The sequence below is a fragment of the Zootoca vivipara genome, chromosome 11, assembly GCF_963506605.1.
Source record: "Zootoca vivipara chromosome 11, rZooViv1.1, whole genome shotgun sequence".
NCBI lineage: Eukaryota > Metazoa > Chordata > Lepidosauria > Squamata > Lacertidae > Zootoca > Zootoca vivipara.
In genome coordinates, this window is record NC_083286.1 from 36,352,889 (window position 1) to 36,371,276 (window position 18,388).

The 18,388-nt window shown below is 40.4% G+C and overlaps 1 protein-coding gene across 2 annotated transcripts in view; it reads right to left on the reverse strand.

Annotated features, from left to right (window-relative positions):
- The window catches only part of LHFPL2 (LHFPL tetraspan subfamily member 2), a 105,888-nt gene that overhangs the window by 61,095 nt on the left and 26,405 nt on the right, over positions 1-18,388 (reverse strand). Inside the window, exon 2 of one of the 2 annotated variants that reach the window (XM_035099592.2) lies at positions 1,951-2,006. The exons of the other annotated variant lie outside the window; for it this stretch is intronic. The gene's annotated coding sequence lies outside the window, so the exon portion shown is untranslated. The remainder of the gene's footprint in view (positions 1-1,950; positions 2,007-18,388) is intronic. 2 annotated transcript variants of the gene reach the window in all.

The following is an 18,388-nucleotide window of genomic DNA, read 5'->3' on the forward strand; positions in this document are numbered from 1 at the left end:
ACTCGGGAGAGGCTAGGGTGCTTAAAATATTAGAGTTATAGCCTACAAAAATTGGATAAAGTCCAGTAATGAGATCACCCCTGTTCTGCATTGCTTAGGTCACTCCTTTCCAAATATTGAAATGTTTGTTCTTGAAACATGAGAAACGTGGGTTTTTTAAAATATCTGTTTTCAAAGAACAGTAAGAATAAGAAACAAGAAATCAACAAACTCCTCTACTGAAATAATAATAGAATGCACATCAGAGGAGGGGAAACAAATAAACAAGTTACAAAAGCCATTATTATGATTTTCCTTCAAAAGAAGAATGTGACTCTAAGCACACCCACTTTGAAGTAACTGGCATTGAAATCAATGCAGCTTACTTCCAAGTAAACATGTGTGGGATCAGAGTGTTAATGTTTTACATTTCTCACTTCCATTTTCAAACAACAATATTGCCAAGAACCCTTCAAACTTTCTCATAATGTTATAAAGACATTGTAATATTAAACGGTCGCTTGCTTTCAGGTAATTGTCACTGTGTTCTTTTAGCATTTCATTTCCCTCAGAAGGCATTCCTCCCACCACCACCAAATGCTGAGCAATTTAGGATTACATTTCACCAGATGAAGTAGGCCATGGTGCGTAAAATCTTATGTCATAATAATTTTTTAGGTCACTTCCAGAGTTTCAGTGTTTTGTGGGAGAGACTCAATCACTTCCTGGCAAATTTAAGTTATGCAATTGAAGTGGATTTGGGACTCACTCCCAAATTTGGGACTCACTCCCCCCCCCCATGGAATCTGACATTTTGCAGGTAGGAAAGTGACAGGAAAATGCACTGGAAAGCGTGGAATAACAATTGTTTAACACCATGTCGTATAGCCTCACCACAAACCAATTCAGATGGATGCTCAAATAAACAGGTTGTTTGGAAGAGACGTTAGTATAAAGGCATCGCAAGACTCTTTGCTTGAAATGGGACAAATTGAAGCAATGAAAGTGCTGAAATTGAACCATTTTTCTTAAACACAGCTAATAAAATTGCTGCTGATTTGTCAGAATAATAAAAGAGGGAAAGGGGAGATAACTTAAAATGGAATCCTGGCATATGTGTTTCCAGGGCCAGTATGGTGCAGAAGTCAAGGAGTGTCAGAATACAACTGGCTAGGCCCAGCTTCAAATAGCCATTCAGACTTGAAGGTCATTTGATGACCTTGAACCAGCCAATATCTCATAGTCTGAACCTAATTCACAAGGGTGTTGTGAGGATAAAATGGGGGTGGGGAGAACCCAAAATGTTGCCCTGAATGCTCTTGGAGGATAAACAGAATAAAAATGTAATTTAAAAAAAAACACAATTATGTAGCCAGGAAAACAAGCAACCTATCTAGGAAAATACCTTTTCAAGTAGAGATAAACGTCACCCTGCAAATTCATCATTAAAAGTATAGTAAAAGAGAAGGGATAGGACAATTGTCAAGATGAAGAACAACCTCTGCGAAGACCATCCTCTATCTTTTCTGCTGTATAAAAAACTTCTGAAAACTTGCCTGGTCAAGCAACTTCAAGTTTCACATTTTAATACATATGAGCTAAGTGTTTCAATTAGAATTTTAAAAAATGAACAACAAACAGAAGAACATAAGAAGAGCCTGCTGGATTAGACCAATGGCCCATCTCGCCCAGCATCTTGTTCCCTCAATGGCTGAACAAGTTGCATGTGTCAAGCACAAGAACCCTCTTCCCCCTCCTAAGGCTTCCAGCACCTGGTAATGGAATGTTGTGGGCAGTTTTCAATAAAGAACTGTTATGCTCACCATAAGACTTCTATAATGCAAATGTTATCAGTCTAATTTCTACTGCTATCACATAATCTGATTTATTGTTCCTCATTACATCATCTCCCAAATTACATGCAGAGCTAGCTATTCAGCACATGAAAAAAGTACCCTCCAGTTTACTCACCTGTTTTGTATTTCTTTTGTTGAAACTCTGCAACCCTTCATTAATGCAGGATATACCTGGGAACATAATTTAGATGCAATGTAAAAATATAGGTATAGCAGTTAAGAAATCACTCAATTCCAGTTTTGCATTTCACAGTGCATGCTTCAAATTTTAAAAAATTTCATTAGCAGAACCTGTTTACTTGACTGAAAAATTAACATTCTGGATGTATGATAACTTAACACATTAAGTGCTAAACTTTAGTTTTTCCTTTTGAAGTATTTGATTTCAGTAATGAGATTTTCCAGATGGCTTACATACAGTTAAGATTTAACAGCCAACTCATGAGCACAAGATCAGTCTTAAGAATCCAAGTTCTTCTGTAAGATCACAATGGTTGATTGTACCCATAGTCATGGGGTGTAAAGGAAGGAACAGCACAGAGGTGTTGGCCCAGAACTATATTTTCTCTGTTAATTCATGTACCGTGAATACTATTGGGCAGTATTCTTTTAAATAATTCCATGAGGGTAATGACTTGTGCAACAGGACTTTCCACCCTTTCCTCTTCTCTCTATCCACAGATTTAATCTGGAGAGTTGGGAGAAGCTCTGTGACAGATGTTGGCAGTGTATCTGGAAGGAGAGTGTGGTGGTGGTGGGGAGAGTTCCATTGCCAAAGTGGAAGTTGCTTTACTTACACATGGAATTACGGTACTTAGCACTATGCTGAAGGCAACTGATGTATTTCTTCTAATAGTGATGGCTATGGAAGGCTATTTTAATATCAATATACTGTACACATATAAAAGGAAAATACAAACTGTTCTTTGGTTAGACTGAAAATGCATAGGACTGTGGGTTTAGGTGTGTCAACAATGTAGAGGTATCTTCTTCTTTAAAAAAAAATGAAAGTAAACGAGCGATACAGAATGGAAAAGTGTTTGTCTCCTTAACAAATGCCTCCTTTGCACACCGTGCACTGCAGTTTGTTTTGTTTCCTACCTCTTACAAAATAAATGAGTTCTGTTACATTATAACTAAAATACAGCAATCCACATTACAAAACAAGCAAGGAAATCCCACACACCAGACGAAAGTTTACATTAAATAAGCAGCCGTTTGCATGGGCAAATCATTTCACAACTCAGCATATGCCCCATATTGTATTCTGGGGAACAAAAGCAACCCTCAGCTTCCATGTTTATAGGAAACATCTGTCTGAAATTTTTACCTATGTACCTCAGACTAAACATATTCTTTTCAACTACCAGGCGGTATGGCAAGGCAACTTTTGTACTTACTTAACAAACAAGGAAATAGCACTGAACTTTCTGTAACCTTTGCAGAACAAAGCAACAATGAAAAATATTATAAAAAGCAATGTAGCAAACACTGACTTTAAATAGGCTAATTTGAAAATGCAATATAAAAGTATTTCATATACAGAATGAGATTTACAGAGAAGTGCAGCAAAAGCTATAGGCAGTTAAATACTATGTCAATCACTACTTAAGCTCTCCCTTAAGTCACCAGGAGATTCAAACCAGGGACCAGTGCCAGTGGAACAGCTTTCTGGCAGAGGAAGCTATTGGTCCGGTCTTTCCTGCTCTATAGCCCAGCCCAAATAATGGTAATTATACTGCTGCTCATCAGTGAAGCTGGAACAGCTGGGGAGCTAAGAAGGGTATAGATGTCCTTCGAGAGTTGCTTCCTTCAGCTTCGTTCCTTAGTCTAAGGAACCTGTCACGTAGCAGACGCTTAGCAGATTCTTGTGCATCCCTTTTCCTGAACTGCTGCCTTTTGTAAGCCATGAGGCTGCCAGAAGACATAACCCAACCTAGTTCTGGGCAGATCCACAGAATGCAGTTAAAGCATATTCAACGCACACTTAAAGCACATGGTTCCTTCCAAAGAATTATGGGAACTGTCTTCCCTCATACTTCTGAAAATTGCATTAGGCAAGACCATTGGCTAGACTGTCAGCATTCAATAAGATCATGTTTTCCTCTATTGGGATATTTGAAGGGGAACCTTCCTTGGGTTTTAGATCACTAAGTAGAAGTTGGAGGTATAAAGTCTCACACTGGCCAACTGTCACAAGTTACAGATTGTTGTTGTTGTTGTTTAGTCGTGTCCGACTTTTCGTGACCCCATGGACCATAGCACGCCAGACACTCCTGTCTTCCACTGCCTCCGGCAGTTTGGTCAAACTCATGTTCGTAGCTTCGAGAACACTGTCCAACCATCTTTTCCTCTGTCGTCCCCTTCTCCTTGTGCCCTCCATCTTTCCCAACATCAGGGTCTTTTCCAGGGAGTCTTCTCTTCTCATGAGGTGGCCAAAGTACCGTGTTTCTCATATTATAAGACATGTCTTATATTTATTTTTTCCTCAAAAAAACACACTATGGCTTATTTTCAAGGGATGTCTTATTTTTTTCCTCCTCCTCCTGCCGCGGCCGGCATTGCTGCTGCGCCTATCACTATGTCTTATTTTCGGGGTATGGCTTATATTCCTTGAATGCTTAAAATCCTGCTATGGCTTATTTTATGGGTATGTCTTAAAATATGAGAAACAGGGTATTGGAGCCTCAGCTTCACGATCTGTCCTTCCAGTGAGCACTCAGGGCTGATTTCCTTCAGAATGGATAGATTTGATCTTCTTGCAGTCCATGGGACTCTCAAGAGTCTCCTCCAGCACCATAATTCAAAAGCATCAATTCTTCGGCGATCAGCCTTCTTTATGGTTCAGCTCTCACTTTCATACATCACTACTGGGAAAACCATAGCTTTAACTATATGGACCTTTGTTGGCAAGGTGTTGTCTCTGCTTTTTAAGATGCTGTCTAGGTTTGTCATTGCTTTTCTCCCAAGAAGCAGGCGTCTTTTAATTTCGTGACTGCTGTCACCATCTGCAGTGATCAAGGAGCCCAAGAAAGTAAAATCTCTCACTGCCTCCATTTCTTCCCCATCTATTTGTCAGGAGGTGATGGGACCAGTGGCCATGATCTTGGTTTTTTTGATGTTGAGCTTCAGACCATATTTTGCGCTCTCCTCTTTCACCCTCATTAAAAGGTTATTTAATTCCTCCTCACTTTCTGCCATCAAGGTTGTGTCATCTGCATATCTGAGGTTGTTGATATTTCTTCCGGCAATCTTAATTCCGGCTTGGGATTCATCTAGTCCAGCCTTTCGCATGATGAATTCTGCATATAAGTTAAATATGCAGAATTCATATTCATGGATCAATGCCTTGTCATGGCGAAGGGGCTTGAATAACTCAGAGAAGCTATGAGCTATGCCGTGCAGGGCCACCCAAGATGGACAGGTCATAGTGGAGAGTTTTGACTAAACATGATCCACCTGGAGAAGGAACAGGCAAGCCACTCCAGTATCCCTGCCAAGAAAACTCCATGGACAAAGACAACAAGTTACAGATACACACCTTCATATCCGCGAGAGAACAGAAAAATGGCTAACTTTTAACCACCCCAATGTGGCAGTTTTAAATTACATTCAGCTTCTATCATAACTTCAGTGTAACTGCATACACAACAGGTTGTGTTTTGTTTTTTTAAGAATCTATGTTTAAATATATTGGACACATATTTTAAGAATAGCCAGACCTGTTTAAACATTGAGATGCATGGGACTTAACTCTGGGTGTGTGCTAATTTATTTTTTCCTCTAACTGACCAAGAACTATTATACTTCAACAGTCAACTCAGATCTCAAGAACAGAAGAAAAAATTGAGTTATTGTGAAAAACTGAAGGCCTTTCATACGTCTCAATTACATGATGTTATGACTAGATTTAACAAACTAAAGCAGCTTACTCTGTTTTTCCCCTTTGGCATTTTTGCCCCTAGAGAACTGCCCTTGGTTTTCATAGCCCTCTGAACAGGGAGATCCACCGCTCACCCAAACAGTTTTTCAAAACAAAACTTGCAAAAATGGTTGCTCTCCAATGCCATGAAGAGAAACTGGAGATGGTTTTTGCCACTGTTTTGAAGGAGTTAACATTGCACTCATTTTTGTAGATGTAGAAATATCCAACCGCAAGGAAAGTGGGAATGTTAACTGTGGTTTAGAGTTCACCACAAAGAACCTTTTCTTTGCTTTTTTAATGTGTTTTTTGTCATTCTAGGATCACACTAGAGCAGAGTGTTTAAATGTTGCTACAGTCTATTCAGTATTTTCATAAAAAATTACAGTCTGTTCTTCTTGTAATAAAACAAACAGAATCTTTATAGTTTCATTGGCTCTTTGTCATCAGCTTTAGAAAGGTGGTGAAGACAAATGCCCTTATTCAATAGCTGAGGCAGAGCACTCTGCCAAGCTAAATCTTATTCTCTGAAATGGATTTGTTTGGCCATTTTATCTAGTTAAGACGATGCTGTATAAATGACTAACAGGCTACATGAAGTACTCCAGATGAGGACATGCTATTTTCCTCAGTTTTATTCTTCTCCTATTCTCCTATTCCATTGTTCCAGAAAGACTGATAAGTTTATAAAAGAATAGTCATCACATATGCACACAATACGAATATATATACATGGCAAAGGAGGAGAAAAACAGCATTTTGTATTATCTTGGCAAGTTTGTCTTCAAAAGCAAGATTTACTAGGTACCTGTAATCTTACTAGGTACTCATAGCTTGCTGTAAGCTAATTCTACAAGCTCACAAGCTGGTGTCTTTTTTATGAAGTACACCCTTATCTGTGAATACCAGTTGCTGCTACAAACCATAGGAGGGGAGAGTGTTGTGGTGCTCAATTCCTGCTTGTGGGTTTCACACAGGCATCTGGTTGGACACTGTGAGAACAGGATGCTGGATTAGATGGGCCACTGGCCTTACGTTTACATTTTCATTCAGCTGAGAACTCAGTGGGTTTACCCAACTTTTATAGAATCAAATGGAAGCTGGATATCTAGGCCTGCCATTTGGGCCATGTGGATTCAACTGTTCTGTTTTCCAAATTCAAGCTTTCTGCATTCCCATATTAAAGGTGAAATGCATCATTATATATCTCAAAGTTATTGCAGAAAGTTAAGTCATGTGCAAGTATCACTGCAGTGTTAAAACATGACTTTTTCCTATGGGAACATTAGCTCTCTTTTTTTTTTAAAAAAAGGAAATTCCGAAGGGCCCCCACACCATGTAGGAAGTTACCCTTGGCTTCCTGGAATTTTCTGCTGAAACTCAAAAGGGGATGTTTTCCTGACCCCAAAATCTTTCTAAAACTAATGAAAGTGCTGTTTTTGATTCTCTGAATTCTTCCTCTTTGTGCATTGCCTGTAGGAAGTAAAAGTAGTTATTGGCTTATTTACAACTTATCCCAAACACTGTCAGGTTAGGCATGATAATTTAGAAGCACTTGCAAACTTCAGAAGGCCTGCTTCTCAAGTAACAACTGCAAATATCACTAAACCATGTGGTCCTTCCATGTGGTCAAGAGGATAAGTTTAGAAGAATTTAGTTTTGCTTTCCATGAAGCCTGGATTGCATACAATTCAGATACTGTAGTTTAAAATGAACTCTGGCTAGTTAAACAAGCAGCTTGTTTGGAAACTGACCAGAGTTTGTTTTACACAATGATCTCTGGTTTATACATTTATCTAAACAATGGAAAGTTAAATGAAACATGGTCAAAGTCCTCATTCCTCCCATGGGAGAAGAAGGTATGGAACACACATGAACCAAGACTCATGTGCACAAAGCATACAATAATGTTGCTTTTGAATTAATTACCCACCCTTCACTTAAAGCAGGCCTGCAGTACTAGCAATACTCAGAGCTGAATGTAGCCAGGGTCTCTGGATAAACTTTCCATATTTGCTACCTGCTTGGGCCACTAAATTTGTGGATTTATCAAGCACCTGACTGAATGGCTGCATTGAATTTGAGGGTTCAGGCTGCAGGCATGTGTGAGGTGGCATTTTAGAATTTACACCCTTGTAAAAACTCTCCCTGCAAGTAACCTGCAGCACTTTAGGAAGGAACAATTTTACTAGCCTGAGCCTTACTCTGCTATCTTCTCCATGTAGGCAAAGCAAAACAACATTCAAATACCGATTCCAAACCTGCAGTCTGCCCTATATACTGTATTCTTCACTGATTTCATCTTACCACCCCAGATGAAAAGGCAAGTGGATATTAAAAAGTCTGTTATAACTGTTCAACTATTTATATGCATACTTCATTTATTTTTCATATTTAAATCTCTCCCTTAGTTATGTTCCATGTTATTCTCCCAACAGCCATGTATGACCAGTTGGCAGAAACCGCATAAAGAACCCAGGATAACCAAAAGTGCTTTACTTAAAGCTAACCAAGGATCAAACCTAGGTCTCCACAGGCCTAGCCTAACCAGCCTAACCCAGAGCTAACCAACTCCAAATGTTAATGGACTACAACTTCCATCATCCCTGACAACTGGTCATGCTGGCTAAGAGCCCAGATGGAAGCTAGTGTCCAACACATCTGGAGGACACCATTTTGGCTATCTGTTCTCGAACTGTTACAGCACACTGGATGTTATGCTTTTTCTAATGTATATATAGGACCTTATTTTGGAAAGTAGCAAAAATAGTGGGCTGGAGTGCATTATCTCCCATATGATTTTTGCATATGGTTGCCTGAAACAAAGGCCTCATTTTCTGCAGAAGCTGCAGTTTTCTGCAGAAAAACCAACAAATTTGTTAAGATTCACTGTGAAACAGGCTTTTTGCTTCTGGCACCATTAACAGGAGCACTCCACAATGCAACTGGTTTTTTTTTTTTTTGCAGTTCCCATATACTATTAGTACTACTTTTTGTAAACACGCACACACAGAGAGAATTGTGAATACGCCAATTAGGAAATACAGACTGTTGAATCCAACTAAAAAAATTAAGAAGCTTCTAGTCTGTCAATCAGGATATACAATACTGAGTGAGGTGGCCTGATTGACAGCAGCCCACCTGGATTTCAGACAGAAGTCATTCCTGTTCCTTTCTGGTTGGGCACAGAGAGGTGGTGGGAGGCAACAACATGAGAACCCCCAAGGAAAGAAGGCTCAGAGCCAAGAGATTGGTGCTGGGACAACAGTGAGTGGTCAAAGGGAGAAGAGGGGGCAGACTGGGAAGAGAAAGTGTCAGAAACTGAAGAGGTAACAGGCTTTGGTGAGCAGGATAAGGCTGTTGCAGAGTGCAGAAGCAGGAGGGAGGGTCAAGGGGCTGAGTGGAGGCAGGCTGTTGAAGAAGCCAGGGAATTTCCCCCCTCTTGCTGTGACCAGCTCTCCTCCCCCCCCCTGGTCTCCCAAAATATGTAGAGAAATGAAGAAGGCGGAACAAAGACAGGCAAGATGCCAGAGTCTTAGGCTGCTAAGGAAGGAACTGGGGGAGAAGCCATGGGCATAGCCAAGGGGAGGAGGGGACAGCTGCCCCCCCCAATCAATAAAAATCAATACAAATCTGAGCTTCTAACAAAAGCCACCCCCCAAACAAAAATTCTGACTACACCCATGGGAGAAATCTGAGAGAGAAGTGGGAAGATGGGGACCTTCAGCCCTCAGCCTTCTGGGAAAAGTTGCTGTGTTCACTAGGCATGCCTCTATATTTTTTGAATAAAGAGTTAACTTCACTAACACCAGGGTGTTTTTTTATGGCTGACCTACTCCTGACTCTGGCTCCTGACAGCTGGAGATACCAAAGACTGAACCTGGGACCTATTGCTCTCTACAGACCTTTTGTTATCTACAGAGGTTTCTGAGAACAAAGGGTTTCTTTTTTTGGAAGAGGGGGTTTGAGCCAATTCCCCCTTCCGGCCAGCTGCCCCTAAGCATTATCTACCCAACTCTTCTGGACGGCCCACAACCCCTAAAGCAACTTTGGGAGAGAGAAAAGGGGGGGAAATGAGTCAAAATCTGAGTACTCTGGATCCAACCCATTTCAAAATGAAACAAAATAAATCTATAAAGCGCAAAGTGAAAAATTGAAAACAGTGAGAGGCAATCTAAAAGCCAAGCTTCCAAGGCCTGATAGAATGAAAATGCTTTCACCTGCCTTTGAAAAATAGCAAGAGACGATGACAGGTAGACAGACCTCCCAGCGAACAGCATTCCAAAATGTTGAGGCTTCAACTTAAGAAGTTTCACTCCTATTAAATATTAACCCAGCCTTCCCTCACCTGGCACCATCCATCCATTGTTAAGACTACAACCCTCATCATTTTTGAACATTGGCCATGCTGTCTGGGGCTGACAGGAGTTCTGGTCCAAAACATCTGGAGAAGGATCAGGTTAGGGAAGACTGTACTAACCAAAAGTCCAAAAAGGACAGAAGCCCCAAAAAGCAGATTTTCATTAGCAGATCTTGATCCTAGGAATAGGGATGGAACACAATGAGAGGAAAAGTTCCTTTGAGATAATGGGACCTATTTTGGACAGTGGTGGACAGTAATGACTAACCTGTGGCCCTCCAAATATTGCTGGGCTACACTGGTCATCTCTGACCATTGGCCAAACTGGGGTGGGCACTGATGGGACTTATAGGCCAACAATGAGCTGGAGGGCCAGAAGCCCTGAAATGGGTCTATCTAGAAACACACTAGCAATCAGTGCTGAACAAGTCTAGGAAGATTCTACCATATGTAGATTGGACGAGAAAAAGGAAAACAGCTAGGTGTCAACACCATACTGAAAGCATCAAACCCATCGACTCCAGATGACTTCACCCAGAAAAATTCCTGCAGATGTTAAATAGTACAGGAGACAAAACTGAACCTTGTGGAACCCCACAGGGTTATTTCCATGGAGAGCAACAGTGCCAGTACCACCTTCTGGAACTCTACGGAATAAGTGGGGAAAGAGGGTCGCTTGGTAACAGTATACTAAAAATAAATAATGCACAACAAAGAAGTAATATACTCTACAAAACTCATCACACATAATTCCAGTACTGCTCTAAAACATGCTTATTCTATCAGTCTTTAAAATCTAGCTTTTGGGGGATGGGACCAGACAAGGACATAGATGGAGATATACTTTCTCTCAGTTTAAGAAGATTCAGATTATACCACCACCCCATGCTGAAAATAAGACTGCTGGTTGTTCATGGCCAATTAATAAGGAAACAGGCATTCAGAACAGCGGGGCCTCCAATCAGAACTACTGTAGTATATATCTAAACATAGCCTGGGTTCATACTATCTGAAGGACCATATCTCTCTGTATGAGCCTGATACCTTCTGAGAGGGTGGATTTTCTCTCAGTCCTGCCACCTTCACAGGCATGGACACAAGAGAGGACCTTTTGGGTAGCTGTTCTCAGATTGTGAAACTCCCTTCCACAGGAGGCTAGGCTGGCGCTCTCGCTCTGCTTTCCATCCACTGGCAGACAAATACTTTTTTTGTGTGTTCCACCAGGCCTTTGGCCCATAACTGATACTGTGCTAGGATCTTCTGAGAGTGAGTGTTGTACTTTTGTGTGTATGTGCACTTTAAATAGTTTTCTAGTGCTGTTTTAATATGGCTACTTACTTTTTAAAATATTTATAGTGCAGAACCACTTTGCCTCCTGCACTGGGAGAAAGGAAAGAGAGAAATTTTATATATAATTGGCAACCCCTCATCATTAATAGTATATTCAACTGCTTCATTTTCACCTTTCCTTTCAACTGCCACTATGACGCTGAAATACTAAATGGAACTCAGTATCTACAGTAGAGTCCCAAGGGCCATTCTCTATTCTGCAGCAAGGCCTGCCTGGAGTCTCAGAACATCTGGAGTTGACAGTTTTTGAATTTGTCTGGCTAAACAAAGGATCCCCCTTTCTTCCTTGCCAATAGAAGGAAGGATTTAATGCACCACCGGGAACCAGAAGTCTGAAACTCAATCCAACGTTTTCATAAAATGATTCACAGACATTAGTTTTCAAGGCAGAATATGAGAACTCCTTAAAGAAACCATGAACTGAATAAAGGTGGATTCATTCAACTATGTCCTTCCCCAAACTGACATTTTACAGGCATTTCATGATGGTTATCCATGAGCTATCTGATCTTGGGTAAACCTGAATTTGGCAGCCTTCATTCCAACACACCTGAAACTAACCGGAAGACTAGGTTACAAAGAGCCATCAATTACAAGGCAACTGAATTAAGTCAGTTCATAAAGGAAAACTGGTCTGGTTTAGTTCTATATATCTTTCCTTAATCTGTATTAGCTCTGTTCAGAGAAAATAAAAACAGAATAGCATACAGAGAGGTCTGTGCACCAACGTACTTTTCACAAGCTGCTTTAACATGCCTTTTGAAGTTATTGTTGCAGCTGGTGTGTCCTGGGATCTGAGTCCTCTGGGCAGTTAAGTGATAAGTCTGAAGATAAGAGACAGAGGATCAAAAGAAATTGAGAAAGTAAGGGAAACTGGGAAAGTTGATGAGGCAGGAAAGACCAAAAGGGATCCAACTGTTGTAGAAAGTGGCCCAATTAAAAAATAATCAGTCTCACACATGCATGTGTGTCCTTTCACTGAACATTCTGCTAGTCTTGTGCAAACACATGACTTCCATATTTTAAATGTTTACTGGCCACAAATATGTATAGGTCCATTTTTTTGTTTTTGAACCAAGTTACTTACACCAATATCTTTACTTACAGTTTTATTAACCAACTACTGACCGTACTTAAGAGTGTAACAAACAAAAAAATCAATGCTAGAAGGGCACTTGTTTAATTAACAAAATCTCAGGGGATGCATGGCCAGTCTGTCAGTCTGCGTTTCAAGTGCAGATTTCCAAATTAAGTCTGTGGTCTTTTGTAGCAGGCTTGTTTCTTGGTTAAATAATCCAGTATGCAACAATCAAAGCTATGTAAAATAGTAGTTTATTGTTCATAGTATCAGTTCTATCTAAATGGGTATTTGGCTTCAATATACAGTATTTTCATATTTTTTTCGTGTATAAGATGCCCCCATGTATAATACACCCCCTATTTTTGGGGACTCCAGATTAAGAAAACACCCCTCAGCACTATCCATGTACAGTATAAGACAAGCTCCAATTTTAAACCTAATTTTTTGGTTAAAAAACCCCTAGTCTTATGTACGGAAAAATACAGTATTTATTCTCTCTCTCTCTCTCTCTCTCTCTCTCACACACACACACACACACACTCATATATATTAAAGATGCCAATCTACTTTTTATTAAAAGCATGACTTGTTAAATATCCTTAAACACACACAAACACACACACACACAGAGAGAGAGAGAGAGAATAAATACTCTCTCTCTCTCTCTCTCTCTCTCTCTTGCTACTTGTCAGTTGGGAAGGAAGCAAAATCTAGGAATGCCTGGGTAGTTTTTCAGTGGCCCAAGCATAGTCATGTTCATTTATTTCCAACAGGTCTACTCTGAGTAAACTTAGTTGAAAAGCACCCCCTTAGTTACACTTGCTTGGGGGAGGGGGGAGTCTTAGTCCACAATACTATAAATGGTAATAAATTTCTTTAAATGTAACATGCGTTACAACTTTGTTGCAACTTTGTTGTGAAAGACATATCTGAAGAGACAGTACTTTGAAAAATAATATTAAGCAAATTTTAACTGACTTGAATAAGTAACCCACAAGAAAAAGTTCAAAATCACTGAAACCAATGAAGGAATGGAAAAATACCTTTAACTTCCTCCAGTTTATACTACTTAGCACTTTTATTAGATAAATTACCACCATTTAACTACCGCAGAAAACTCCCTAGAGGGAGACTAATCAAATATATCACACAGTGAAAACACACTTCCTTAGCTTAAGTATAAACAGCTTTTAAACTTCAGTCACAAACCCCAATTTTGCAAAACAAACACATTACAGTATTCAACACAAAGGATATGTGCAATTTTCCTTGTTCAGCACAATGTTAATGGGATTTCCATTTCTTTCCTGTTTTAATTTTAAGAATGGGCTTTCTGATAAACCTTCCTTCTGCTGTTTCTATTCCTGTCCATGCTAAGAAAGGTCAAGGATTTGTTTCTTGCTAAACTGTATTCCAAGTGGATGACAAAATGTTGTTCATAGTTTGAATGTTGAACACAGGAGTTCCTGCACTGGGGCTATAGATATAAATTATCCAGCTAAAGGCAAGGTTATTTAAGCAGTGATCTTGTGCATAATTACATCCACATACACAGAAAATCAATGGGACATGTGTGTGTTGACTGAGTGCAGGACTGAAGGCCTAATGAGTAATGGTGTTTTAATACATCCTGGCTTTAAATGACTAGCCTTGGAGAATTTGGCTTCATCCACCAAAAACATCACAAGATGGCTAGATATTTCTTAGAACCTTTTAAGCTGTAGGGAAATTACTTTTTAAACTTTTGCACCTGTAGGCTTTTGCATATCAACTATTAAAATTACTATTATACAAAATCAGTATCAACAACACAACAGTTTATATACATTTAGCTACTGAGAAGATGTACCTATTTGGGCAGGTTCACACGTTAAGTTATAATTGTGCATACTCCATCTTCCTCTGCCCAGGTCCCCCTGTATTGTGGCCACTTGTGCCCTCCTTTATTCTATTTTATGCTAGTGCATATGTACAAATGCAAATTTAGAAATAATTACTATGATTTAAATAGAAATACAAGACATCTCACCATAACCGCGGGGGGGGGGGGGTAATAACCAGATAGCTTGTGTGTCTACGGTTCTTTATTTTTAAATCAGATAGCCCTGTAACAAATTACTTGTTCAAACAGAGCGGGACAGGGGAACCTTTTCTGGCTGGCAGCCCAGATCCTTATCTTCCGCATCCCTGGCCAGCCAAGCTTGGGACAACATAGTGATGTCAAGTGATGCTGTGGGACTTCAAAGCACAGAATGGGGTGTTTGAAACCCCCTTTGCAAACAGCCTTGCAAAAGGGCTCTCAAAAAGCCTACACTGCTTTTTAAGTCTCTGGTTTTTGTACTGTAAACCTTCAGGAACAGCAATTTGTTTTATTGTTCTATATCCATTGCTTACACCCACTCCTTTAAATGTAAACCATTGTCTTCCTACCTATAATCATAGGGCTGCCATATTCCAAACAGTGCTTTTTTGGCAAAATTGTTGAGTTTTTGTGAATTTTCCCAAACATTTAGCCAATTTTCGCTTGGACACTGCTGTCGACTGCATTATTCCAGATATGCCTGGGAAATTCCAGACGTATGGCAGCCCTATCAACATCTGTTACACAAAGTGTTTGAATTGAAGTATTTGGGAAATACTGTACAGGTTTTACAATAATTTATGCAAAGTTCACAGATCTCAAGCATCTGAGTCGCAGTTATGATCTACAAGAACTGCAAGATGAAGAGAACATTCTATACATTTTTACACACGAATATACATAATACACAAAGAGTCCCATTGTATGGACAGCTGTACTTTAACCAAAGTCAACTGAAGCTTCTTTAGGCTTCAATTCAATGCTTACTTACCTGGGAGTAAGTCCCACTGAATTCAAGGGAACTTACTTCTGAATTGGAATGTATAGAATTGTCTTTATCGTTCTTCCTTTTAAGATAAAATTAACATATTTTAGATTCCCTAGTTCAATGGCAGATACAGTATGGTTACGAACTGCCCTCATGGTGCCAATCATCAGGCTTTTAAAATAGTAATTGTGTTAAACAAAGCTCCCCCCCCCTCAGCAACAGGGCTTTGGCCATAAATGCTTTTCCAGATGTTTCATTCTACAGTATTCAAATAGTCAGGGCCGTCTCTAGTCCCAGGTCCGGTGGCGCGGGGCGCCGCTGCGCCCGCTGAGAGGCATGGCGGAGACTGCCCCAGGCGTGGCAGAGGCAGCCCCAGGCGCACCTCTCAGCTGTTCAGCGGCTTCAGGCCGCTTTCTGGAGGTGCGCGGGCCTGGGGCCGCCTCCGCCGCGCGCAGGGGCATCGCAACAGGGGGTGGTCAGCGCCCCCTGGCCCAGGCTTGGTTGTGCAGGGCTCCAGCCCTCCAGGGGGCAGCCGCGCTGCATGCTGCGCCCGCCCGCGCCTGGAAACGGGGCGGGGTGGGGGCGCCAGGGGGATCCATCGCACTATGGCGCCAGGCCGCCAGGTATGCTTAAGACGGCCCTGCAAATAGTTTCTGGCTTCAGCCCCAGAAATCTGCTGTATATTTTACGCAATTATTATTATTATTATTATTATTACTACTACACAATTATATTATGTATGAACAAATGCCAGTTGTTTCAAAGTAGACTATAATAAATACTTATTATGTAACCAAGTATCTTTTCTTAACTATTCTACTGTACTTTTGAAATATGTCTATTTTCCTACTGTTTTTCAATGAGAAAGAGAGGAGTAACTTATTTGCAGGTTAGGTTAGATATACCCTTGGGGGTGGGTGGGAGGGAGAATGGGGAGCAAAAATGCAATTCTGTTTGTTTGGAAAATACAATGTTCTCACTTTGGCACACACGCACTACTAGACTTATAAAATTCAATATAAAAGCTTTAGTGAAAAGTTTGAACTGTTTCATTTACTGTGGTTTGACTTTTCAAAAGGGTTCAGTACTACTCCGACCCAGCCCCCCCCCCCCCCCCGCTTTTTAGTGAGTAGCATTGAAAACTCCTTTCAGGATATGCAGATGTTTAGTGCCTTGAGTTTCTTTAGCAATTTACATTTTTCTTTTAGCTTCGTTTGCATGATGGCAGTTAAGATGAATGCTCTATTTCTGCTGCAGATAAAAATAAAAATTTAAAAACTTAATTCCTGATCCTTTCCCCCTCCAAATCTGCCTTTAAGGCTTCAATAAACAGTAAATTCATTGTTCTGCTTGTTTTATTCTACATGGCACTCAGCTCCAAAGCATAAAACTGTACTGCATTGTCAGAGAACTCTGCTTTGCCCCCAGCCTGACACACACACACACACACACACACACACACACACACACACACACTCCCTCTCTCCTAACCACAACAGTACAATAATTACTTAGACCTACTGCCTATTAGAGGCTTTCAAACTGTATAAGGTGAAGCCCATAAAATGGGTAGATGGATACTGTCCTATTAAACACTTCTTCAGCCCCCTCCTAAGGATGTATTTCTTATATATTTCCCTATCAGTTCTAGCTTTTTCTTAGATATTATTCTTTTTATTTAAAAAATATTACATAAAAATGGCTTGGGGTGCACACAAATACTTTCTTTTCATCATATCCATTTCATGGTGTTGTACAATAAAGATCAATTTTAAAACAACAGTTCCAACATAACAGTTTTTAGACAGTAGAGAAAACTGCATATTCAACCAGCCACCAATAAATTGCAAAGCAACTACAGTACCTGAATCAACCTGAATTGACAACTAATATCCTGCAAATGCCAGAGAAAATAGCCACGTTGGTGCTGAAATTAAGTGCTTCTGTGTCAATCATACCTCAGGGAATTCCACAAGTGGGGTGAGACCTCAAAGAAGGCATTTTCTCACGTGCCTACATAAGGTAAAAACAACTGCCAAACATAAAGTGTTGTCTTCCAAGACAAAAAGATGTACAGTGGTACCTCTGGTTAAGAACTTAATTCATTCTGGAGGTCCATTCTTAACCTGAAACTGTTCTTAAACTGAGGTACAGCTTTAGCTAATGGGGCCTCCCACTGCCGCCGCAGCGCAATTTCTGTTCTCATCCTGAGGTAAAGTTCTTAACCTGAGGTACTATTTCTGGGTTAGCGGAGTCTGTAACCTGAAGCTTCTATAACCCGAGGTACCACTTTACAGGTGTTGAGTCTTGTATGCAGTTATCCACATGACACCAATACAAACTTTGAAAATATTTTACATTACAGAGCAAGTTCACATCTACAGGGCATTCTTCAGTTTAAAGTGTGGGGCTTTGCAGAATGAGTCTTTAGGGGCACCATTGTCACCATTAAACCAGGCCTTAGTGTTAGGCATATGAAATGAGTATCTCTACTGTGCTGTTTCCGTGTGCTGCTCTGGTTCGTCAGAAGCGGCTTAGTCATGCTGGCCACATGACCCGGAAGGTGTACGCCAGCTCCCTCGGCCAATAAAGCGAGATGAGCGCTGCAACCCCAGAGTCGTCCGCGACTGGACCTAACGGTCAGGGGTCCCCTTACCTTTACCATGCCGAAAAGTCGCACACAAATATTGCTGTTTGACTGCACCTTGCAGGATAGCCTTCAGCAGTGCATATAGAAAACTCTCAGTGCACTTATTGATTCAAATGTTTGTGTGTCATGCAATGACAGGAAAGGATAATCTACAAAAAACATTTGAGTCAATAAGGAATGCTTAACAGAACGAAGGATATTTACTCAGATTACAACTGAGAATTCTGTTGATTTCTCTTGCTAGCCAGTCCAAGAAATAAGAAATGTCAAACATTGTGTTATTCACACTTTTTTTTTAAAAAAAAAAATTTTCCCCAAACAAAGCCCACTGTGTTTCATCA